Source organism: Armigeres subalbatus, chromosome 1, assembly GCF_024139115.2.
Source record: "Armigeres subalbatus isolate Guangzhou_Male chromosome 1, GZ_Asu_2, whole genome shotgun sequence".
Classification (NCBI taxonomy): Eukaryota; Metazoa; Arthropoda; class Insecta; order Diptera; family Culicidae; genus Armigeres; species Armigeres subalbatus.
Window position 1 is genome coordinate 24,530,290 of NC_085139.1, and position 24,348 is coordinate 24,554,637.

Genomic DNA, 24,348 nt, shown 5'->3' on the forward strand with positions numbered 1-24,348 from the left:
ATATTACGTATCCAGGACAAGGTTCGTTAACATGCGGCCAGAATGCCATAATCAGGATCTCGCTGGCATGGATCCTGATGTGCCAATTGGCACTTTGAGCGGCACATCGCTTTGACAGGGCCTGCCTGCGGGCATATGCAGCTTTTTGTAGAGGTTTAACAGAGCCCGCTGCCAAGTTTCACCACGGCAGGCCCCCTAACTCGCAGAGGCCGTGGGGAGGGGTCGTTAAGCCCTTGGACATGTCCCTGCAGCCCTCAATTGTATTGGATTGCGAGTGATTTGACTATGCGTCCAATTTGGGAATCTCGCGCTCGTTCAGTAGCCGCTAGGTTGCGAAGGCCGACGGAGGTCCTTCGTAGCTTAGTTGGTTAAAGCACCAGTCTAGCGTACTGTAGGGTCATGGGTTCGAGTCCCATCGAAGGGAAAGTGGTTACCTCCAATACATTTTCCAACTCAATATCTTCCACATAACGTACATATTCACAAATGAGTTTTCATAACATGGTAAATTAACGTCCAAGTCGGATGGTTTAATCCCCGGAAATAGGCAATTAACTTCGATTGAACTGTCCCACTGTTTCCTATTGAAAATTGGTCAGATCGGACTATAAGATCGAAAATTATGGCCAAAATACCATTTTTATGGAAAAATCGCGTAAAAAATGTCACTCATTTTTCAGGCATTCACCCTCAATTGCTCAGCCAGATCGGACTATGGGCTCAGAAGTTATGGTCGGAATACTTTTTTTATACCAAAAACGGGCGCGTAAAATTTTCTCACTATTTTTTTAGCATTTATCCTTAACCGATTTGCTCGCATTCGACGCGGAATCCTTTCTCATTGTTTCCTATTGAAAATTGGCCAAATCGGACTATGGGCTTAAAAGTTAAGGCCAAAATATTATAATACTATTTTTATAACACACGAGAAAGGCTCCATCACTGCTAGGTGGATTTATCTGATTTTTTATTATTTCGGCCATAAAAAGGAGACCGTATAACGAAGTGACGTAAAAAGAGGGTTGAGTGTACTTGATAGGGCTTACTTTATAAAATTAACAAAAAAAAAACAAATACCCCATTCTTTGTTTATTGTGGCCATTATCCTTCTAGCGATTTGAGTAACAATTAGAAAGTACCCCACTGTGCATCTGTACTCGTCCAGTTTACCCTTTCTGTTTCAGTTTATTTGGAGAAAAGAATTTTAAGAGAGTTTTGGCAGTAAAACTTCATCACGGATAAATCTTCTCGGTAGTCGTTTGGGAATGGGTGTTACGTCGATTTACGGTTTGGATGGCCATGAAGCTTCCCTAAATTGTGTAAATTGAGTAAGCCAAAGATCGCTTCCTCCGTTGTGGGGCGTAGTTGGTAGTCAGTTGCTAGCTGGTAGCGGAGAACATTCTCGCGTTTGGTCTCCGTTCGAAAGAATAATGTATCCAAACGTTCAACATTTTGACAGAGGAACAGCCATCAGCAATTAGCATTCCCATCGTTTCGCAAGGAAGACGATCCTTTCCTGCCCGGTTGTTCGCGCTTTGCTCAGCCACTTGTAAGTCGTTTAGCACTTGGCTCATGTGCGTCCAGTTCCAACCAACAAGGGCTGATTCGTTATTCTGCTGGATGCGTCCAATCTTCAAGTAAATCAGCCAGACAGACGATTGCAGCTTACTCATGCCGGGTCCGGGGGTTTTCTTGGTTGTCTTCTACTGGTCAGAAGTTGTTTGTCGTCGATGGCGGTGGAAGCCGGTTTGGCCATTCCGTGAATCGCGCTGGCATGACTATGAAGTAGAGTCATGTGCGGTGCATCTGCCGTTCCAGTGCACCACACTGATTAGCCAATCCATTAGAGTCTGTTTGGGAGTGAGATTAACGCTCAATGTCTCTCTCGGTCGGGGGAAAAATGAATCCGGAAAGCCTCGCGGAGGTTCCATTCCAACCATTTCCATTCGCTCGCCGTATCGGGATTGAGTCAAATATAGTATTTTTTCCAGAGAGCAATAACGATCAGTGACTGAGATCCAAGCTTAGATTTATGCGACTAATAGCTTGTGCTAAGTCAGATGGAATTAAGTTGAAAAATCGAAAATAATGGCTTATCACATTAATTTCAATGTTTCTATCAAATTAGGTCATGTAATGAAAAAATGCTATTCCCAGTATCAAAATAGATTGTTATTTAAAAATACTAAACTAAGTGACATTACATCACAATTCAACATCACGTTTTTGCCTCTCTCGTATACTAAGTATACGTAAAGGCTATATGATCGCTCCAAAAACAAACTTTTTATAGAAGGCCCGGAGACCCATAGTGTTATATACCAATCGACTCAGTTCAACGAATTGAGGTGATGTCTGTGTGTATGTGTGTGTGTGTGTGTGTGTGTGTGTATGTGTGTGCGTCTGTGCGCACCCACCCAAAAAAAATGTCACTCATTTTTCAGGTACTTATCCTTATCCGATTTACTCGCAATAAGTTGCATTCGACGCAGGACATTCTGCCATTGTTTCCTATTGAAAATTGGTCAGATCGGACTATGGGCTCGGAAGTTATGGCCAAAATACCATTTTTTTTACAGAAAAAAATGTCACTCATTTTTCGGGCACTTATCCTTAACAGATTTACTCGCAACAAGTTGCATTCGACGCAGAAAAGTTTCTTATTGTTTCCTATTGAAAATTGGTCAGATCGGACTATGGGATCGTTATGGCCAAAATACCACTTTTTTTATAGAAAAATTTAGTAAAAAACTCATTTTTCAGGCACTTATCGGTAACCGATTTACTCGCAACAAGTTGCATTCTACGCAGAATACTCTCCCATTGTTTCCTATTGAAAACTGGCCAGATCGGACTATGGGCTCAAGAGTAATGGCCAAAATACTATTTTTATAATGCACGAGAAAGGCACCATCACCGCTAGGTGGATTAATCAGGGTTTTTTTGCATTAGGTACGATACGATGATTGGAATGGACTATAAATAAAAACAATGTTTTCTTAAACGAAGCTTGAGATATTTTCTGGACACCTCGCCACAAATTTTGGAGTGTGGAAGGTTCGAGCATCAGAAGTAATATCTACATATATTCTGTTTGGTATTCTGTGACACTTTTAATAACCAAGAAACCGATAGGTGGGTTGCAGGGGTTTTACTGCATTACAAAAATGCATGAATAGTATTTTTGGGTCATAATGCCAGCTCATTGTTTATCAGTTGTACATCCATCCAGTGTAAAACTATCTTAATCCCAACCATCTGCCTGTACCCGGTGCGCTGTTAATCACTACGCAGCTCAACTGTGAATGAAGATAAAATTGTCTTCTGAACCGAATTTTCCTCGCAAAGCAAGTCGCCAATCTCACAAGAAAACCCTCTCTTTGGCCATCCTCAATCGACTCAAACGACCGATAAGCTTTCTCTCCCACTCGCACTCTGATCGAGAATTGCCGGTCCGGCTCATGATGATAGGAGCCGATAGTGTGTGGCATCTTCAGTTCAAACCGAACTCACCAAATCACGTCCCAAACTCTTTCTCTCGATCCGCATGTTCCCGGCCCGGCGTGGTTTGGTTCTAACCAGCACCGGCATGCAGCAGCGCAGCGAGTTTAGGCGAATTTGGCCCAGAACTGTGTGCGCTGCGCCGCATGCTCAAACATATCTGGAGGCAGCTTGCGGCGGCGCATACCTCGGCCCGACGAAAGCAGTGTGTAAGCGATAGAGAGTGCTTTGCCTGCCGATATACGATATACGACTCTGGGACGGCTGGCTGGCGGGCTTCTGGACAGGGACAGGGATGGATGGGAGCAGAGGACTTATTGGCTTGCTGCGGATAAGAGCTTCTTCTACTGCGGGTGATGCACACACAACAGCGGAGACCTCCTCGTCAGCAGCATCGTCGACGTCTTCGCAGTCGTCGCATATGCACACACATAATTACACACATCTCATCTTCGCGCGCCGCGCTTTTTTCGCCCTCTGATATGTATTAATATCATAAATATACACATTCATTATTTAGTTGGACCATTTAGTTAATGGTCAGCCAGTCTTTCGCTGTCTGCCGAAAGGATAGCAACTCAGTTCGGGGAATAGAAAATCTAAGCCGTTACTAATCGGAGTAGTGCGGTCGGATCTGTTTGGAACCATTTCCTACTTCTTTCCTGAAGGAGAAAGTTAGCAGTGGGGAAAAGGATTTTCTGCTATTTTGTTGGAGAATTTTGAGGATTTTGTGGAAGATTTGTTTTGGTGCCATTGATCATCGGATTAATTATCATAAAGTGCCAATCAAAGGATAACCATATTTAAGTGCTTTTTTAAAACCTCATAAGAAATATGTGAATCAAAAGTGTGCCGCAACGGATTTAAAAATAATTTCAGAAAAAAGAACCAGAACAACGGAAAATTGTGCAAAAAGAAGATAAAACAAGAAATTTAAACAAATCGAAGAGATTCAAACGAAAATTATCAACCGAAAATAATAAAAGAGTTGCCGATCCTAATCGAAGCTGAATTCGCCGCAAATTGAAAATTACTATCATTTGGGAAACTAATTCCAGTGTGCAGAGGAAACATAATCGAAGAAGCCAGAAACAAGCCAAGTGTATTTTGTTTCGGAACCCCTCGAAGCGGTTCGCGATAAAGTGGATTTGGGAAGTGCCGATTTAGTGCTGTGTGTGTAAGGATAATCGTTTGGTTGATCCTGTACGGTCAGAGGCATACGTACTTTTGTTGGAGGCGCAGCGTGGCGAAAATTGTAATTTGGATATCGTCAACGATCGAGCAGAGAAGACGACGTTGTGCTGTTGCTGCTTTCGAACGAGATATTATTCTGTCACTACTAGAATATAAGGTAAGGTCATGATGATAAATTTCAGATGCATTTATTGTTCTTTGTATTTTTTTGCTGAATGTTTCTAACATATACGTAAACCAGTCATTTTTTGATTTTTTTCTTACTTGTCTGAAGGTTTTAGTACAATCGACTCTAAATATATTAGTTGTTTTTAAGAACGATCACTTGATGAATTTTTTGATTTTATTTTTTCTATTTTTTGAAGAGATAAATAATTCTATTTTAATTTGAGGGCGGCTATACAATGCTCAATTGAGCAATCTATTGTACTCCCAACCAGCAGATAGCAGATTTTAATACAGTTCTGCATAAGAACCTTACAGAAACTGTATAATGTTTTGACATATACAATTTTGTGAGATTTTAATTAAATTATATTTTAATAATTGTTGTATTGAAATCTTACAGATTAATATTATTCTAATGCATTATCTGTATAAAAAGCTTACAGAATTGTATATGCCAAGATTTTATACAATAATTGTCAGATTTGTTTTTTGGGTGTATAAAATCGCAAATTGGTACTTGGGGTTGGTACCTTCTCCTACAGTAGCAGATGTTACCTGACCACGCCCTTACAATCACGGAAAGAAGGGAAGGAATGTTAGTACAACATCTACTAGTGAATATGCAGGGAACCGATACTACCTCCATAGATGTATCGGATATGAAAATTTGTGTTAGTGGGTAGGTGAATAATAGGAAGCTCTATTCGACAATATAAAGCGTTTGTCAATAATAGCATATGCTGAAAAATTATTAAAATATATTCATTAATTTATTTATAAACCGTCCAAAGCAGAACAAAGTAACCCGGATCTTACTAATGTTTCGCATCATGTACAAAACACGTTCAATCGCACATTTATTCACCGAACGCTAAGAACAGAACCACAAAGATCGCGTACCAATTTTCTCACTCGACCATGCGAATTAACCGAAATGTTTGGATCATTTATGACCCAAAAATAACATAAGTTGCCTACATATGGTTTAAATAGATAGAACGGAGCTTTCTTCGGCAAAGGAGCAACGGAGCTACTTACAGAGTTTGAACTACACTTATTACATTGAATATCTCCATAGGACATCATTGCACCAATATAGATTATTTTCTACAGTACTCCCAGAATATCCACGATACTCCAAATTGTCCTTGCGTTCAGATATTGAAATTCTGAATAATCCACAAGTGGATTCACGATTCCCGAATCATTCTTTTGCGTTGGAATAGGTCCATGGAACTTTATAACACCGCTTGAGGACAAGCCCCTGAAATCCAAAATTAAATGCATTTTATTTCTTCGTTGGGACTTCGTCGCCACAAGCCTTTAGCTCCGATTTTGCTGCGATGTTTTGCCGAATTCTATTTCAGCGATTGCTTACAGATTTTGTTTCCACTCATTCCTGATGTTCGGCCGAATATTTACGTTCTGGAAATTTAGTCAATGTCGGTTTTTGATGGCATCGCTGATAGAGCTCAGCATTCAAGTTTTAGTTGAGAGGACACTTAACTTGAATTATAAATCTTAGACATTGGTTGATGAATGTTTGCAGTTCCTGCGTGATCTTTGCTGATACACACCACGTCTCACTATGGTACATAGATTTTACGTCAGAGTTGAATGTTCGAGCTTTGGTCAGCAAACTCGCAAAAGTATAACTCGCAGAAGTATAAGCACGATTTAAAAATAACATTATTTCTTTGTTTTTTAGGAATAATTGATTATTGTTTCGCTTTTAGGTCCTTTACTATGCTTTACTGTTGTTTAGTATCACTTTTCCCAGATCTTTTTGATCGTACGCTAAGGAGTGGGATTTTGATCATATTGTACCCATTAGCTTCTGCACGGATCGTTTGTCAATGATTTAGACTACATTTTCATTTTTTTTTGCTAAGTTATGATGGAGTCCGCTTCCTTAACATGCTTTCACAAATGTGCCTTCGTCAAAGCACAAAAAGTTATAATACGAATTTGCTGGGAATGATTTAAAGAATCCATCTCCTTGAGTATGTATTCGATTCTGTTTGCTTTGTAGCAGATTACCGTGGTCATCGCGTAATACACTGAAATCAAAACCATGCAAAATACTGAACGTACACATAAACTGTTATTGCATCGATCGCTGCAAATGGATTTGAAAGAGTTACACACTTACAAATTTCTTACAAAATCATTGCCTTTTTTTAGAATTTTCCTTTATAAACTTGCTTATCAACATCGTCAATACTTTACCACCATGGATCATGTTGAAATGGTCCCATGGAAGTATTTTATAACCGAACTTCACTCATGGTTTATCATCATCATCGCCTTGCAGAACGATCTTCCACACAAAAGTTTATCATATAACTTATGGGCCCATATTCGGACATATGCAGCATGTTATTAACTTCTTTTTCTGCTCCCTGAAAGTCCGTAGTTCATTTTGTGTCTTGTTCGGTAGACTTTATTCTTCCAAGTTCTCAGATGTTTCCAAATCTTGAACAGAAGTGTTTTCCGATCGATCATATAGCTCATGGGGACCGATGTACGTTCAGATTTTTTTATGCCCTGAAATGAAAAATCCACACCATACTTCCGAATCGCATTGCAAACTGCTCCGATGCTCTAATTTTCTATTTTCGCCATCTGACTCAGTGAATGTTGGGAATAGTGCATCATTCGTGCAAAGTCTGTTTGCGCTTTTCAAGGAAAAAGCTTCGCAATCCCATAAAAACGTAAACAAATGGCACTTATGAATCACAGAGCGACAGATTATAACGTAAACAATGATGCTCAGTAATTACCTGTCATTTAAAATTTATCTGAAAACAATAGGAGTGCATCAAAATCGTGCTTATACTTTCTGGGACACCCTATAGTTCACTAGAATTTTCCTGAATTTGAACAACACTTATAGTCTGGGATTAGTTATTTACATCTATACAAATTCGAATAAATTTACAGTTTGATATATAATCGGTGGATACCGAGCAATATTCCTTTCGAAAAGTGAATTGAAACAAAATAAATCCAATATCTAAATACCTACAACAGTCTGAATGCCATCCAGGAAACTAACATTTTTGATGTAATCATAATAGCGAATCAGATTCAGTCTCGTTCATTAAGACCAGATGTTGTATCGATTCAACGACCTGCGATATTATTATTTAATGATATGGACAATCACGAAGCCACCTTCTACCACTAAGAAAATTCAAATATTCAGTACAATTGACGCACAATCAGCTACATTTTTTGCTATACTAGGATCTCACGTATGCCGGATTATGATCTTGCCTCGCCTACGTACTTTTTGAAAGATTTCAATGTGACGGAATTATTTTTGAAATCAGCTCTTCAGACACCATGAGCGAGAAAGAATTAGTTCCCACATATCCGTGTTCATTTTTCTTAATCAGCTTAGGTCATTCTATATATGGAACCCGTTAGTATTCTTGAAAGAAATAATTCAAATTAATGAATTTGAAAATAACGATAATAATGATCTGAAAAATGTCTACGAATCCAGGAAAAAATGTTCATGTTGACAAACAATAAACAAGTCATTGAATGCAAAAAATCAAGGTTTACTAGGAGCAAAATTTTAGGTCAGTGTCTGAAAGTAGTTCCTGTCAAAATTATTTATATCGTCCGCCATTATGGTGAGCGTGGAAAGCTGGAAGAATTATTACATCATATTAATATACATGATTCGAGTTTAATTGTATTTAAGGACATAGTTGGAAGAGTACCACGATGGCAGCCAATATGGCACCGGAGCTTCCACGGGCCAACCCCACACCTCCCGCACTCCTCTCCCACCAACATTCGAATGCATCGAACAGCATCGAACAAAAGTTAATTATTCAAATTACTAACCTGTTCACAGCATATTTCCTTACTTCCCGTGATAATGAACATGTTTCTTCAATGAATCCTATGTATTCCGGCTCGAATTGTAGTATAAATTAGCAGTTTCGTGCCAATTTAATAGCCGTCCGCGATTTGTTGGGTTCATCACTGCACTTCACTTCTTCTCAAAGGGCATTGGAAAAATCAAGTTTTTACTCACTTCTCCGCACATGAGCAGCCCGAAATGTTGATAGAATGCAAATTAAACACCACTTTTTGAAATCAGTCACTATCGTACCAGGGGCAGATACTTCGTACAAAAAGTGTGACATAAGGGTGAGTATAAAATGCTATATTTGCGTTACGTAATCAATGGATCTTTCCTGCGGTGCGGTTTTCGTTCACTGAAGTCTCTGGAATGTTGCTTTCAGCAATATGGGTTCTCTTTTCGCCAGCGTTTGGAGGTAAAGCGCCGTAATCAGTGTAATAAAAGGTTTAGTTTCCCATTCTAGTTTTCATACAAACCTGAACCGGCTTGCGCTCAACCAGTTTTTGTTCAAATCGGTTTTTTAGGACACTCGGAGCATGGGACGGAATCGAGTGAACGTGATGATGCTGGGTCGTTTTTTGAATCACCCTACTAATATTCTTTGTTTTTTATAAATACGACACCAATACTACTACAGTATATGAAAGTTTTTACTGTACCAATACTATCAAAGCTTTGTTTTGGTACTCAACCCACCTTCACCTTAATCCTATATTGTATGGCTTCCTCAGCCTTATTGAGTCAAAACGAGTAGTTTTGCTTTTCCCTACGTTTCGGCCTGAATATTTGGCTTTTTTCATGGGTAAAACTGTCTATCGTTTTCCGTTACTTGATTTATCGTTTCCTTTACTTGATCGTTTTAACTGAATAAGAGTGAGAAAGCCATACAATATAGTAACAAATCCACTAACACTTTTGTATTGTATTTCATTTATTTTCAAATGATAACATAATTCATGATTCGGTGCTATACGGGTTTTGGTCTTATTTATATGGTACTGCTATTTCACACGGAAAATAATCTGAGTATTGTTTTTTATAAAATTTCCTTGTTTGACATAATTTTCGTTGGTCAAGACATATTATTTGGCACAAATTAGATTTTCTGTTAAGTTTATTCGTATATAACTTTTTCATTTCCATTCTAAGAACACTTTGGTAATATATCTCACCTTCTATCACGCGTGCACTTCTTAGCCAGAAAACACGAGGGCTTCTGGAGGGTAAAATTTCAATGTTTTTGAATTTCCTGCATTAAAATCATCACAGCCTATCGTTAAATGATTTCGCCGTTCTGTTTTCTTCTTCTAATAATCAGAACGATGATAATAAAAGAAGTTTTTAATGATAGCCAGTATTTTGTACCGTTAAATGCGCAAAAACGATCCGTAAATAACATTTGATTGTTCCATGAAACGCTACCATAAATCCATTAAATAGTTCAGGAGTATCCATTAAGATTTTTTTTTTAAATCCATATATGGCTACGCTAAAATTGAGCAATTAATAGGAAACAATATTCCCTTAGACATCATCATGGAAAACAATAACATTCCTGCTTTTTTTCCTTGAAAGTGTGACAAATGATCCATAAATCTTTGAAATCCATGATCCATTAAAAACTATATTTTGAACCATTAGAAAGTCAAATTGACGCAATTTTTATCGTGATGATGGTCCTTGATTTCAGAAATATGATCTCTAATTTTGGTCATTTGATCCTTAATTTTCTTCATATGTGGAAATATTGGAAACCACCTCCCCCTAGGAGCGTTAAGTACTTTGGCCCCTATGCCCAGGGAGTCAAGAATGTTTCCCATCCGAAAGCATCCTAGATCGGAACGAGAATCGAACTCCGGATTGGCAATCCTACGCCTTTGCTTGCAAGGCTAACTGAAGACCCTTTTAGCCACATTTTTGAAGCAGAATAAATTTCAAAAATTGAATGGTCGGGATTCTGCAAAATCTCACCAAGCGCCAACAAAAAAAAATATTTTTTCTGCTCAAGCTTAGCAGATTTAGTTGATCGCAAATCGTCTCGAATATCATCCCTCAAACCCATAACTAAAGATATCCTACAACAAATGTACGTACGAACCGATAAGAAACGATTTCTCTTTTCTTTGGATGAACAAAATATCACAAGTCAGTAAGAAAGCCACTTTGTGCGGTTTGGCTGAACTACGACTATATATCATTGCCTTGGGAACTGCAGTTTGTAACGAAATGATAATATCATTTTTTCTTGTACCAAGCTACATTGGCGTAAATAAGGGGGGGGGGCAGGGGGGGCCTGACCCCCTCCAGACCTACTTGTGGCCCCCCCCAGAAAATTTTGAAAAGTAATTCCAACTTAGTCAGTTTTTATTTCATTTACATATTTCCTACATATTTCTTAATTTTGATTATGAATTCTATAAACATATTTTTTGTTGCGTTGTCACATCTATGACCATTTGTTCAGCAAAGCATCGACATATTTAAGTTGGACCCCCGGGACCATTTTCTCGATTTTTAAGCTAAAATCAATGCCGCTTCTAATTCAGTTGCTAGCTTAAAATAATATATTTGTTCTGCATTTGTTTGACTAGTATCCTGGTCGCAGAAACATAAAAACATAATTGTATTAAGATATAAATATTTCTGTTCTATTAAACTACCATCCGCTTCAAAAAAGACTGAAGCAACTACATCAAAATGAGCACATGTACACAAATCCGGTCAATGAAATTTCGAACGACCATTCTTTCGAAAATCTTCGAGTTAATCGCAAGGTATGCCGCAAAACAGTTGATCAAATTCCTATGGAGCTTTTTGCTCTCGCTATATAATTCTGGCACAGAAAGATATAAAATTATAAAACTTAAGAATCTTTGTTACAATTACAGAAAAATCAACAACGCATTTCATTGAAAGTATTAGGACAAAACTTAGGCAACCTTCGCACTCACAACAGAGATTGCATTTTATAATCCTCAAAAGATCTTGTTCCATTTAATTTTTTGGCGATTTCATAAGGATCATCGGAAAACTCTTTTGTGCCTGCTTTAGTTAGAATTTGTTTCCAGGATAAAAAAAAATAGATTTAGAAACCAGTTCGTATCAGAAAACATTTCTTTTGCAGCACAATTCAGATCGATTTGGTTGCTTCTCAAGTATCTTTGATTTTTGCAGAGAAATCTCTCACCTATTCAGAAAACCATAATAAAGCCTCTTCCTAACCTCAGTAACTACAAAAACCCTATGTTATTCTGGAATTTGATTTATGACTCATAATTTTATGACTCATGGAATTTATGACTCATAAAAAACACTTTAGGATTCCAAATTTGTGTCGGTACTTAACTATTTCAGCACATAGCATACATCAGAGCGTTAATGAATAAAGCTTCCAATGAATGATTAAATTTGATATGATTAAATCATTCAACTTTATGATTAAAGATTATGATTAATGATTTAATTATTTTCGACAATGATTAATGATTATGATTAACGATTAAATTAATGTTTGACAATGATTAACGATTATGATTAATGAATAAAACGTTTGGAGTATGATTAACGATTACCGATCGTGATTAAATGTTGACACAATATGTGTGTGATTAATGATTAACGATCGATATGATTAATGATTAATGATAATGAATAATCAAATGGAATGATTTTCATATTGATCAATAATCAAGTAACATTTTTACCAAATTGGATTGTTAAAAGGTATAAACATTATATGATTATGATTAAAGATTAATGAATAAAAGCGATGTATGCAATGATTAAAACTGATGATGATTGAATAAACTCAAAACAGTTATGAATATGATTAGTGAATAATGATTAAATGTAAAATTCTATGATTAACGATTAGTGATTAATGATTGAATCATATTTTTTGTATGATTATGATTAAAGAATAATGATTAAATAACCCATTATTCATTAATCATGATTAAATCTATGATTAATCACTAATGCTCTGGCATACATTTTGGAATTGCATGAATACTTATATTGATTATGACAAAATTTCGTGGAATTTATTCCACATCCAAAGAGTTTCAAAATTTTCAGGTTTCAAAAAAATCGAGATCTTTATGCATTAAGTAATCATGGAATACTTGAAAACTTTCAGAAATATACTCATATCGAATTTCATTTATGGATAATTCGAAGAAGTTTCTTGAATCTTAGATTACACACTTATCCACATTTAGTAACATGGAGAAGACAAGTTGACTCATACACAGCGTTTTGAAGCAATCACAGCATCATTGGAAATCAATTGTATTATTCGCGATTTTTTATGTTAGTTCTAGGACGAATGAGCGATAAACTTAGTCAAACAATTTCTATTGAAATCCATGCGCACAGTGCTTTAAATCGCCTTTGAAAATTACATCCCACCAGCTGGTGCCATGCCCCCCCCTAGACCGAGACTCTAGTTACGCCTATGCCAAGCTACCAAGCAAATGCTTGCTTTATGCAAAAGGATAATATTACTTTAACTCATTAAATCTGCAAGTGAGATATTCCGATATGTATGTGAGATATGTATTTTAGATACCGCCATCGGGGGTGACAATGGGTCAAAGAGGGATCACATCCAACATTTCCTTAATCCGGGCAAGCGCTTACTTTTAAAAGGGATCTTATCCAACATTGTTTTAATTCTGATAAGCACCCATCCATCGTTGTCTTAATTCGTTTGAACCGTTGGAAGATATCACATCCACCATTGCCATGCCAAACGGCCGTCCATTTTGACGCTGTTCACAATTATGCCAAATGTAAATTTTTCCACATGACCTTATATCCAAAGGCGTTATGTCAAATTGCCGGGGAGCATCATTCGTACTTACAAAAATAATTATATCCTTTTTTCCTATTAATCGAGTAAAGGCCTTTATCTTTCACATAAAAAAACCCTGATTAATCCACCTAGCGGTGATCGTGCCTTTCTCGTGTATTTTAAAACAAGAAAACACATAAGAGTAGCAAGAAAAGCATGTAAAAGAGGTCAAAATTGCACTTTAGGAAGATAGATTCAGTTATTTCCATCAATTCACATTTATTTGCGTTCATTTGAAAGCATCGCACCAGTATTTGAAAAAAAAAAAATTTTCGATTTTGATTTTTTTTTTCCGAGGGGGGACTTTTGGGGAAAAAACAATGTTTTTTTTTTAATAACTACGGAACGCAGTGGGCTATTGGACCAATTTTGAATAGCAAAAAATAGGGAAAGATTCTGCGACGAATGCAACCTGTTGCAAGCAAAGGTTAAGGATAAAGTTAAGTACAAAAAAAGTGTCTCACATTTTTTGTACACACACATACATACATACAGACATCATCTCGATTCGTCGAACTGAGTCGATTGGTATATAACACTATGGGTCTCTGAGCCGTCTATCAAAAGTTCGGTTTTGGAGTGATCCTATAGTCTTCATGTATGCTTAGTATACGCTAAAGGCAAAGCAAAACAAAATAGCCTTGAACATAGGATGAAAAGAAGGAACCAATTCTGGGGAATGGTCTATTCTGGTGAATGGCTTTCTGGAGAAAGGTTCCCCCAAATACACGCGACGCGACAGTCGTGACGCGATTCTATCGGTTGGCAACATCGATTCTGTCGCCGTTGGTGTGGAAGCGAAAATCAAACATTGCCTGCAGCGACCCGACGATAGAATCGTGGAGACTAGTTGTCGCCGTCGCGGCGATGAAATCGCTTAGGTCTGGGGGAGCCTGAATGTTGCATTCGGGCAAATTGGACAATCTGGAAAAAAGGTTTCTGGCAAATGACTTTCTGGCGAATGTCATACAACCGTTTTTTTGTGCATGATTTTCCAAAGTTTTTTGGAGCATTTTGTCATATATTCATGGGAAAATAGCAGAACGAAGCACACAAGAAAGCTCAATATTATCAAATGTTGATCAAATAGCAAAATGAGATATGGACCTGATTGATGTAAGAGATAAAAGATCAGACGACAATTTCAATATTTTGCACTAAAATACCATGACGAGATCAAGTTATGGATCGGGGCTCAACCAAATTACACCAAGCGCCAATGAAAAATTTACAATTATCTCTTAGATGGAAGCAATGCACTCTCCAATAGCCGAGATCTGTCCTGGGCACGTCCTTGCGAATGCTGAGTAAGGGAAAGGATGGTTAGTTGGACACCTACTTAAAAAAGATGCAGAGAACTTTACGACCTCTCGTAGTTGCCACAGGAGGTTTTGTGATTGTGTGGAAGGTTATAACAGTAGGAATTGTTTCGGTAGAACGTGAAACACAGAAAGAACTAAGATAGAAATACAAAATAGGAAAAGGACGAGCCTGGAATTGAACACACGACCTCCTGCTTATAAGGCAGAAGCGGTAGCCACTAGACCACTGAGCTCGTTTTATCTATGAAGGATCTGTAGATTAAAAAACACATAAATAAAGTTTGAAAAAAAATCTTTGAAGGTAGTATGCTGCCGTAATCTGGCAAAGCGACGTATACGCCATTTTCCAAAAATGGTGTTAACGAGTAGTATTCATCGTACTCTTTAACAGAAAAATGGAAAACATATATGTTGTAAAATGGCGCAAACGTCACTTTTTCAGATTACGGGCAGTATGGGTTCCCTGCATCTTTACAAGTAGATGTTGAACTAACATTCCTTTACTTTCTTCCGTGGTTGTAAGGACTAATCCCGATATGCTTCAGTAATGGAACGTACACACGGTCAAGCAGTTTGACAAACGTTGACTCCACCTCTCGTTTATTCAAACATCCATCAAGTTTTGCCAACAGCGGCACGAACAATCAATTTATTCGACCAACAATATCACACACGAACGACCAAAGCACCAACTTGAGCACCAACCATCAAAAAATATATGGGGGTTTGAGCAACTTCACTACAAATGCTCAAACATTTTCGGCGAACCTTGAATCCACCCCCGACAACTCAAACCGTAATAATTTTTTCCAACCGAGCCGCCAACTGTCAAATGGTTGGTCGAACAACTTCACACACGTTCAAACAAAGCAGCAACCGAAGCGTTTTCTTGGGGGCGGAGTCAATGTTCGTCAAACTGCTTGACTGGTGTGTACGTTCCATAACACTTTTTGTATGAAAGGTTTAATTTTTTTTGCATGGATCCTAACGCTCGGCTTGACCCCCTCGCTCCTCTTTCAGCGTTACGTAATTTTTGGAAGGCGCATAAATTCGACCAACAATATCACATTTTTTGATGGTTGGTGCTCAAGTTGGGGCTTCGGTCGTTCGTGTGTGATATTGTTGGTCGAATAAATTGATTGTTCGTGCCGCTGTTGGTTAAACTTGATGGATGTTTGAATAAACGAGAGGTGGAGTCATTGTTGGTTAAACTGCTTGACTGTGTGTACGTTCCATTACGAGGGGGAGGGTGGGTGTCCAAAATCATCAAATTTAGTGTTACACAATTTTAGAAAGAACCCTTATGAAAAAAATCTGAGTATGCCAGACGTGACGTCACATTCGGTTGCCATCACCCATATTCGGCAACCCAGCTGAGATTTTCTCTCTCTCAAAAGAGCGAAAGTTTGTTTAAAAAATAATACTTTAGGGTTTGGATCACACCTTGGGCTAATCTCAAGTTCCAATTTCTCACGAGACGAGCCAGCCTAGGGCTGAAAGTCTCGCTAATAAAGACAAAAAAAGTTCCAATTTGCGACAATAGGGTAGAGAATCATTTGGGCAGTACCCCCTATTCCCGTCAGCAACGTTCATTACTCGAGCGCATTACAACCGAATCACTTGTTTTTTAGTACATGGTTAGTTTCTCTCGATATCTAGTGATGTACAAACAATCAAGCCATTTGGTTGGAACGGGAACGCGGTCGAGTTATTAACGTTGTGGACGGGAATGGGGGGTGCTGCCCAAATGGTCCCGCTCCATATACAGAATAATGCTCAGTTGAGCATTGTATAGTCACCCACGATGTGCACAATTACCATGCTATGCCTATGTACAACCATATTCACTCGTATTTGTGTTGCTGTAGCCAAATCATTTAAAATTGTGCTGCTCATATTCATTTTTGGGCAATAACATAATATACGGATCGAAAACTCATGTTAAAATTAATTTTAAAGTGGTATACTTTCCGTGACGTTGCAACACATTGAAAACCCTGTTTAAGGACACTCCTCACGGAATCCAGATTTCAAAGTACTCGCGTTTTCCAGGGCACACTACTTTATACGGAAACAACGTACAACTGTCATTTTTATAATTTCACGCATGCTGCGACGCAGCAAAGCTAAAATTATAAAAATGACAGATTCACATGCCGACAGCGAAGCACTTCCTAATGGCTGGTGCACTTTCTTTTACGAGTTCAGATCTGTTAATCATAAAACAATTTGAAAACAATAAGGAAACCAAAAGTTTGCTAAGTCCACGGCCTTAACGTTTGACATTATAATACATTCTACACTTGCGGATAACTGTGTACCATAAATGATATTCCATAGCTCGGATCCGATATAGAACAAAGCGACGCACTGCTGATCCACAGTGGGCAAAGATGTCTGACTAAGACTATTAAATAAATTAATCCTGTTATCCCCAAACCGCCTTTTATTCACTTTTCATAAGACGTGTTCATACTATCCCATTCAATTCAAGTACTTGATTTACCTCTGACAAATATTTCAACCTCAACAAAAAGGCCGTCTTCAGTGTCTCGTACTTGACTCGATTTTTTTTTTGTAATTTTCAATTGAACAAAAAAAAATTTTTCCTTTACAATCAAAAAATAACATGAAGCAAAACAAACAGTTTGATGGCTTTGAAATTTTCTATATTTTAACACTGAATTCAAATTTGCATTCAATTACTATGGCAAATAATCGGCAATGACGAATAGATTCAAGAAATCGTTTCAATGGACAAGAAACTTGAAAATCACAATTTTTAAAATTGGATATCAAATCATATCAAGTTATGGAGTATATATGTAATTGAAATTCAGAATTGAATAAAGAATTATGTGGTACACTACAACAGAATATCGATTACGTCCATAGTAGTGATGCCTTTCTTGCAATATGTAAATAAAACATAAGGCAAGATTATATTCAATTAATTTGTTTATTTTTGTCATCATCCTCATTTATTTATGGGTCTCATCTTTCAATTTGTTTTTCTCGTCATAATCCCATGCCGAACCAAATTCAAACGCCACCACATTCCACGCAGTTTCCAGGAAGTGGAATGGATGGGATTCGTCGTCGTACGACGTGAAATGCAGAAGCTAAAAACGACATAAAACGTATGGTGGAGACTTGTGCCGCTTCTTTGCGGTTTGAAATCTGTTGGAAACTTCAAAATTTAAAAAGGGTCTTTTGTGTTGTTTCTTCCATATGTATGCCACCACACATCGACTGGAATGAAGCTAAAATTTGAAAGCCCTAAGATACAGTTTTTTTGGAACATCATGTGTATAGTATATGCAACATCCATAGGACGAGATGGTTGATATCGTGGTTACCCGTTTGACCGACCTGTTAAGGCCACACTCTCCTCCGGCTAACTATTAAGGAATGAGGATGCTTATGGTTGGTGAGAAAACCGCTGACCAGGAGCAGAATGCTTGTAAATCAAGTTATTCATACTTCAAACTACGATCATTCTCCAGTCGTGTTTCCCATCGTTGGATTTTTTTTTGCGCAATTTCACATCTCACAAACTACTCTTCTTTTCTCCTGCGATGCTCGCTGGGAAATCTGTAGTTAAATACTTTTGTAAACAGAAAGGTGTGTAACGTGCACCTTCTTGCGGCATCTGTACTGGATCGAGTACACCCATATGTAAGCAGGAAGGGCCGCGCCGGTGGGTTTCAAATTTCACAAACACTTTCTTTTACCGACAACGGCGCGTCAGACCGCCACGAGGTGTTGAAGGGCAGCTTCATAATGACCTGATTTCCGCTGGTCATATGAAACATTGGGAAACGTCCGTCACGGATACTTCTGGGCTAAACATGAAATCATCTCAAATCAGTACTCTGCAACGTCTCAATTAGCACCCTCTGTACTCGTGGATATTGTTCGCATGATCTCTTCAGGTAACACAGTAGTTCTATGATTACAGAAGAGAGGTGAAGGGGTATTGAAGTTTGTTTACGAAATCATTGCTCCGCTCGTTAGTGACGCTTAAGAAGCTTATTAAACACCAAATTTCATCGATCATCCACCGTTTCCGTGCCGAGTAAGTGCAAAACAATTAGATGTTTTATTTCCATTTTGCCGAAAAGGTCATCAAAATACAATCCCCAGAAGCGGTTGACAAATGTTTGAATAGGACAAGCAAAATCAACCGAGGAACGAAGCAATGATAAACTAATGATGAGCCATTACGTTCTCATAGTGTTAATGGATTAGTTTTCAATGGCCAACGATCCGTGACCACACACGCTCGCGTCCTAATAGGCTAATGAGCGTTATTTGCCCACATTTGGATGATGGATTGCAATGGATTTGTTTGTCACTTGTGGTGACAAGTGCACTTGAAATTTTGTTTTCGGTGTTAACGATGAATGAATTGAACGCTTTTAACGACATTATGCACAAAAATAGATGCGATGGTATGAAAATATTTATCGACTTCAGTCTAGCTGGTCAACCTTCAATTTCGTATGTTTTTCATTGTGATTGTCATGAAGTGTAAAAATAAAACGATCGATTTTTTACGTGGAATGTAATCGAATGAAAACAAATAAATATTTTTCAGTAAAAATTCTAATTCGGTGACCTAGTAGTACTTTATGATGGTTTTTGTCATTAGTTATGCCAATTTTATCTTATATTAGTCATTCCCGTAAAATGCGTTTTAATCATTTTCCATCATCTGGAGCAAACCAAGCGACACTTAACAAGAATATGCAAAACAGAACACCATCATCGTTACCGAAAAAAGACCAACATACATGTTGCTTTTAGCGGAAATTCTTCGCCCATCTTCAGTACACAAAAAGTCCAACAAGCATAAGCCACAAACCTCAAAAACCCGGGGCACAAGTAAATGGCATAAACAAAGCATAAAAAATGTGGCGCGACGTAATGCTTTAATAATCACAACCACTGACTCCGACGAATCCCCAGTCCAAGACCACCGTCACCGCCGCCTGCCTCTAGGCAGAAACTCCGAACCCAAGTTTCAAATTTGCAGTCAGCCAGAATTAGAAAGCCCCAGCAGCAGCCAAACCAGTCAGAGAGCGCCAGAACGAATGAACGAACCGAACGAATAGTGTTCTCGGCAACATTTAGGTAATAAGCATCGTCTCTGCATTCGGCGGGCAGTGATGCAGCGAAAAACTAATGGCCCGGAAAGCGAAATTTGTCCCGACCTATCCCATCTGTGCCAGTCGGTGGAAAAAGTCTGAAGGTTTCCTCGAGTGTCTCCCCGCTCCATTCGTGCCGTCGTTGGCGCGATGTAAGTTCTTGACGGAAAAGGGGAGAGTGGCTGATGGTGGGACACATTGGCAAGTCGATGCTGAATCAAAGGGAATCTAAGGGGAACTACACACATTTTCCAAGACGAAAAGTTTCGAAAAAAAATCTGCAAGAAGTACGTCCGGATTTAGTCGTCTTTTTTGCGGGATGTGCAGTCTTTTTCGGGATTTTTCGGTTTGTATAAACCTCTGTCGTTTCCTTGCATGGAACGCGCTTGCATGCTGTGTTTCAATAGCCATGTTTTTCACTAGTGCTGTACAAAATGCAATAACTCTCGTGTTTGAGTTTTAATGGCAATACTTATATATATTTTTATTTCTTCCTAAGCAATGGAGGGGAAATATGCTCAACAGACATCCTGGGTTGGACGTCTAGGAAGTGCGGGGTTAAAGACTACCTCCATCAGCAAACGAGGGAGGCAGGGCTACATCCCCGACCCGCTAAACCGTTTCCATTGCCGCCAAGCCCATCGTCCCTTCAGTACAACCAGAAAGTAATGCTTCAAAGGGGTGCCAGTGCACAACGCACCCTCGAGGATAGCTGCGTGTCCTTCCAGCATCGAACATCGTGACTCGCTTTTATAGAAGAGCACCATGGTATCGTGCCAGCGCATTGCCGGCTTTCCAGGTGGCCTTACCACGCCCTATATCCTCGGAAGGTGGGAAGGGTCGACTTCACGCCTGTTTTCCTCTGCACGACTGGTATCAAGAATAATGATCCCGCGTGCACCCCAAATTGACCTCTCCGCGATAGGGCCAATTCGCCATCACACAGAGGGACTTGCCGACGCGGTACCTACGCCTGCCCCAGCCTTGACGAGGACCCCTTTCCATCCTCGGGCTCGGAACCCGCCCGGTTGACCGACGCCGCGAAAGCGACGATACCATGTTGTTCTTCACGCGGCCACTTGTTCGATAAAAGGATCGAGTTCGACCACAGGGCACCGGTATGACCCATGAAGCCGACTCCGAACCCTTGGACCACCTCTTATTTGCACCTGAACTAGCCATTCCTCGAGTCCACGCGCCACCTTTTGTGTAGCTTCGAGACAATTTGGACGATAGCTGATAAAACGGCGTTCCAGCCAACTTCATCTTTACACATCGTCCGGACTAGGGTTTCCGGCCCGAGCAGCACAAGTCAGGCAAAAATGGTTGCAGCAACTTGATTGTGACTGAATCCGGTCACATATGAGTTGCAGTAACATATGTGGAATATGTGTGCTGCTAGGGGGAGTAGTATCCAGACCACATGTGGCAAGCATGTGGTCACGCATTGAGCGAAAACGCGGACACACGAACAACACGTGTTCCGCCGTTTCCTCTAAACCTGCGTACACCGGAACCGGTAGATACTGTCTGAAGCAACCATGGCCTGTACGGACCTGGGTCAGGTGGAAAGTGATTTCTCCATAGCGCCTGTTGACCCACGTACCTATCTCCGGTATCAACCTATGTGTCCATCTACCCTTAGTGAAACTGTCCCACGCACGCTGCCATTTGACCATTGAGGCCAACCTGATAGTCCTCAGTATGGACAGAGCGACACTAGCCAGAAGCTTGCGCTTGCTGGCATAAACCGTAGAGCTATTGGACATCATCCGGGATAATGCCACTACAGCTGTGGCGGCACGCTTGCAGGCGTAATTGACGTGGCTACCAAAGGTGAGGTTATCGTCGATCATTACCCCCAGGAGTTTGATGGAGCGTTCAAAGGTGACCGCGCAGTTGCCTGCCCTTATCACCGCTTGTTGCTTCGACTTTCGGTTGTTAGCAACAACCACCTCAGTCTTGTGGTGAGCCAGTTTTTACTTCCTGGAACTCATCCACTCCTCCACAATTGCGATCGAGTGGGCTGCAGTCAACTCCACTTCTTCGAACGATTTGCCGTAGACCTCCAGCGTAATATCGTCAGCGAAGCCGACGATTACCACGCCCACCAGGAACCTGAGGTTATGTCAACGCACTTCCGCCTCGCCTCCGTGTCGTATACCATTACTCGATTCTGGAAGTAGCTTCTGAGAATCTTGTACAGGTACTCGGGAATTCCAAGACGCAGGAGCGCATCTGCAATAGCTGCCCAACTGGCACTATTGAAAGTATTCCTCACGTCGAGAGTCACTACTGCACAATAGCGAACTCCCCTCCTCTTACGCTGGATAGCTATTTCCGCGGATTTAGTAATCGACAAGATTGGGTCTACGGTCGACTTACCCGTTCGGAAGCCAAACTGGTTACTCGATAGACCATCCGCACCCTCCGTGCGTATCGAGAACCCGATGAGGATGATCTTCTCGAGCACCTTCCCCGCCGTATCAAGCAGGCATATTGGTCTATATGCCGACGGATCCTCCGGTGGTTTTCCCGCCTTTGGTAATAGGACCAAGCTCTGCCTTCCCTCGTCCAAGCATCTCTGTATGGCAGATCTGAACATCTCGGGAGCCTCAGCAATGGCCGCTTTGTTGGCCAGGTTCGGAATGCCATCCGGTCCTGGCGCCTTACCTACACTAAGGGACTGTGCAATCCCCGCAAGTTCCGCCACAGCTACTCTTCCTTCGTCGGCCACCCTGGCCCCTGGCAGCTCCACAAAGTGAGGCCAGGGACTTGGGAGGCCCTATAGGCGTCACCTCATCGATTCGCGTTGACACTTTGACACAAGCCCTCGAAGTAGGCTTTTTTGCTTGATCTAATCTCAGTCTTCAGAGCGGCTCTAGCAGCCACGAACGCCACCCGTCGTTCAACACGCTTCTCTTCTGTGCGTGCTCACTGCATCCGCCTCCGTGCCCGTAGGCAGACGTGGCGCAGGTTCGCGATTGCTTGAATCCACCAGTAAGCCGGTCGCCTCTCATTTCTAGGGTGGATGTTCCTAGGCATGGTGGCATTGTATGCACGCGAGTGTACTGTTACCAGCTATTCGTCGCTCAGACCGAGTGTTCGCGGCGGAGCGCTTCCTTAAACACCTCGTCGTCAAAGTACGATGTATTCCATACGAGGGCTAGGCCTCGCCCCTTCTTTCGTCCGCTGAATACTGTTCGTATAGTCGATACTGTAGCGAACCGCCAGGTGGTCACTGTGAGTGTAGCCATCATCTACCCTCCAGTTCGAACTACTCGTTTGGCCAGGGCTCCAGAACGTTACGTCGATAATCGACTCGGCCCCGTTTTAGCTGTAGGTACTTTTGGTATCGACATTGGCCAGCAGGATCTGCCTCCGTTGATTCGTGGAACAGCCCAAGCGTTGAAGTCCCCCGCTATCACCACCGGCCTACGCCCCATGAAGTTAGCCGTCAAACAATCCAGCATACGACCGAACTGCTCGATCGACCATCGAGAGGCGCATAGTAGCTGCAGAAGAAGACCCCGTTGACTTTGGCAATGACGAAGCCCTCGTGTGTCGAAGACACCAACTCTTGGGCTGGGTATTTCCCCGTTGTCCATATCGCCGCCATTTTAGACCCAATCGTTCCTGGCAGGTATTCGCGAAGGATCCGCTATGATGGCGATATCCGTCCCCCATTCAGCAACTGTCTGACACAGCAGTTTCTGAGCTGCATCACAGTGGTTCAGGATTAGCTGCGTTACCTGCACTGTGGTTTTGCAGCACGCTTAAACGCCGGGCACTTCGAACCCCCTATGAGGTGCTTGCTGTTCACAGCTTTGCTGGAACAAATCAAACAATTGGGAGGGTTCGTGCAGCACTGTGCCTTATGTCCCTCCAATCCGCAACGTCGGCAAAGCTTCCTTTGTTAGTGCCTTTGCAGTCCCATTGCTTGTGCCCCGGTTCCAGGCACTTGAAGCAGACTTCGAGTTGCTCGTATATACCCACAGGGCACACCGACCATCCCACCTTGACGCTCCCTAACTTGACTACCTTGGAGGCGTCCGCTACAGATAGCCGAACCAATGCTACCTGCGTTCCTGCCGGACCATTCCGTAGCCAAACGGCTGCGGTGGGCGTCTCCACTTCACACTGTCGCCGCAGTGCCAGGACGAGCTCTTCGATTCGTGATCTCGTCCAGGTCTTTAACCCTTAGATTCACCGCCATCGTGCCCTCCTTGACCGTCTCGCCTAGAACTTCCTCTGCCAACTTCTTGTAGGCGGCGT

The 24,348-nt window shown here is 40.7% G+C and overlaps 1 protein-coding gene across 4 annotated transcripts in view; it reads left to right on the forward strand.

Annotated features, from left to right (window-relative positions):
* Positions 1 to 3,889: 3,889 nt before the first annotated feature.
* The window catches only part of LOC134222808 (papilin), a 386,402-nt gene continuing 365,943 nt past the window's right edge, over positions 3,890 to 24,348 (forward strand). For 2 of the 4 annotated variants that reach the window (XM_062701972.1, XM_062701977.1), the window contains exon 1: positions 3,890 to 4,852. The gene's annotated coding sequence lies outside the window, so the exon portion shown is untranslated. The remainder of the gene's footprint in view (positions 4,853 to 24,348) is intronic. The other 2 variants (XM_062701961.1, XM_062701967.1) reach the window with 1 other exon arrangement.